The sequence below is a fragment of the Penaeus monodon genome, unplaced genomic scaffold, assembly GCF_015228065.2.
Source record: "Penaeus monodon isolate SGIC_2016 unplaced genomic scaffold, NSTDA_Pmon_1 PmonScaffold_3247, whole genome shotgun sequence".
Classification (NCBI taxonomy): Eukaryota; Metazoa; Arthropoda; class Malacostraca; order Decapoda; family Penaeidae; genus Penaeus; species Penaeus monodon.
The window spans coordinates 22,877-25,796 of NW_023657952.1; the positions used below are offsets into that span (position 1 = coordinate 22,877).

General features: G+C 37.1%; 1 pseudogene; it reads right to left on the minus strand.

The window, feature by feature from the left end:
* Positions 1–451: 451 nt before the first annotated feature.
* Positions 452–2,542, minus strand: LOC119570589 (annotated as a pseudogene).
* Between the last annotated feature and the right edge of the window lie 378 nt (positions 2,543–2,920).

The following is a 2,920-nucleotide window of genomic DNA, read 5'->3' on the forward strand; positions in this document are numbered from 1 at the left end:
TGAAAGTTAAATACAACGAATAGATGTATTTATACTAGCAGCTACACTGTATCGTAGCCTTTGAATGGCTAGATTTTCATGTATATATTTGCTGACATGCTAAATCGCAATAATGTTATGGAAGATTCCATTTACCATTCTTCCTGTATAATATTATATAATATATATATATTAATATATATATATAATATATTATAATCTATATTATATATATATAGACTTATTATATATACTCGAGATCAGTGGAATGTATGTGAATATAGATATTCCATAAAATATGCCGCTCAAATAGTTTGTTCCTAGTTCTTTATCGAAATGACATCAGTGGTTATACTTTTCTACATTTGTACCAGTGACTAATGTTTGTCGAGAATTTTCTTGAAATAATAAATTTAAAATTCACGTACCTCAATAAATCAACAAAACTTCCTGCACAGAGGATCTCTTTAATTTACAAAGATAAAAAGAATTTCTTGGTGAAGCCAAAGTACCTTCAATCGTGTCAAGAACTAGGAGCGCTCCTCATTTGTACTCTATTCAGAATTCTTTCCTCTGTAAAAATCACAAAGTTCCTGGCACAGCAATGCTTTGCCAAAGTGCGACACAAACACCAATTTGAAGGCTGTTCCTTTTCCCATTCGGGATGCAGTAGACCAATGCTGTTGGAATAGATCCAAAACCATGTCGCTGAGGGGATCTGTCACCCTTCACTTTTAGAGTTTCACTGCTTGAAGCGTTGATAATTTCACTCAGGTTGTACAAGTTAAAGATTAAGAGTTTGGGTTTGTTAGTGAGCCTAGAGGACAATTGGGAATCTTGAAGAGATTTACGATGAGTACAATATCTACAGATTTCATATCGGACGTAAGAAACTTCCTGCATTTATAACGATAACCAGAAATGCAAATATATCACATCCGACGTCTGTAAGCTCATCACAGCCCGAATATTTTTCAGACTTCCTTCGTTGCTGATCCGTGGGTGACGAGTGTGGTTTTACCACGTATCCCATTTTGTCAAATACATCTGATATAAAGCGAGCATCGAGTCGAGTGCCTGAAGGTTCAGGTCGTCTGTCCTTAAAAGAACTGATCTTGAAGATGCGAACAAAACCTCGTGCCTCCTTTTTGTCCATCTTGTACCATCAACCTCTTTGCAATTTGCCGTTGCATTCTCACGTGAACTGTCGTGTGGGCACCTGAAATTAAAAGTTTTTTTATCCTTAGTGAAATGTAAATAGGAATTACTTAAAAAAAGAAATGTTCTAATACTATAAAGAGCAATACATTATGATACATTTCATTGCCCAAAGTATAAAAATAAGTTACCTCCTTTAAGCTGGTACCGAGTTTGAGCGGCTGATGTTAACAGACAGTTCATCGTTTTTTTTATCATTTCTGGTTCCTGAATATTTGGAGTCGATGAAGTCTTCAAAACTTACATTAAGTCATAAATTGTTTTATTCTCAAGATGCTGTTGGAAGTATGTGTGACAGAGAATATTACCTTTGCAAACATGGTAATGAGCACCCATTCCATATTCAAGAATTGGCCAGGAAGGCGAGGTGTAGTAATTCAAGATCTCGTGCCAACCACCCGTATCACCAGCTTTCCACCATGACTGTCTGGATCGCACCAAGTTCCCACAAGCTTTTCTGCTTCTTTCTTTGTCCTTCCATATGCCGTGATAGTGGCCTCCAGCTTTAACATAAAAAGAAACTGATTTAGAAAGCAATACTCACACTGAAAATGCTTTTGCACATTTACTCCATTCTATACTTTACAGTTTAATTTATAATGCTGAAGTCTCTGATTAAAACTTGTCTGTTTTTAATCCTCCCTCTAGTGTCTAGGATTCCATCATAAATACTTACCGGGGAAATTTTTACTGTGTTATGATGATTATCCTGTTTTTCGGCTTCAAAATCAGAGTCACTCGCTAAAAGCTTCAGCACTTGTGTGTGACCCTTTTCAGCGGCCATATGAGCTGGAGTCTGTCCAGATTTGTTTGTAACATTTGGACTGATAAATTTTAGCAGAAACATCACCACATCCGGTTTGGTTGTGAGCGATGCAGCATGAAGGAGTGTGCATCTGGTCTTGTTTATCCTCACTGCTGACCCCTGTATCTTGTATTATTTCTGCACTCTAGCTATATCTCCATCTTCCACCGCTTTGAAGAGCTGACCCTAGTGAGCAATAATAACTTGATGAACTCTGATACATTTTGAAAATTACTTTTTTAAAGTACAATGAAAGACAAATTATTAAATATTTGATAAAGGAAACAGTTAGATATGTCTATTAAAGTTTACATTACTTTTAAAATTGAAGACGTGAAGTGTTTTGTGATTAGCGATGCGTTTAGTCAATCTGTTGGGTTTAACTTCGGGTATTAATGTAACGTTTCGAAGAGTCTTCGTCCTCTTCGCCATCATAACATTCGGCTTGGGTTGCTTTGACTTTCGTGGAGACTTTAATTTCCCAATAAGTGACTTTTGGGGCATAGGGAAATAGGGTTTACTTCGATGCTCGTTTAGGATCTAAAGGGCAATTTGTTTTTTTCCACAAATTGAACATCTGTCACCTTCAGAATATTTATCTTCTGAATTATTTTCTTTATCAAAAGTCATAGAGGATGTAATCTGCAGCTGACTTAGTACAGATGACCGACTCTGAGACATTTTCTCAGATCCCCTATTTGGAGCATCCGTGGATTTTCCTGGTCATTACGGCCTCAGATAGCACTACCTCTTTCTCTGCTGCTTGACTTTCTGACTTATTTCAGTAAATGAGAGCCCTTCGCTGGATGAGCCTCTGACTTTTGTGACCTGAAAAATGCATTCCTTCCGTTTGGACCCTCCTTGTTGGACCTGCTTCTTTGTCTAATGAATTAGATTCTCCTTCTTGACCCGGTTCTA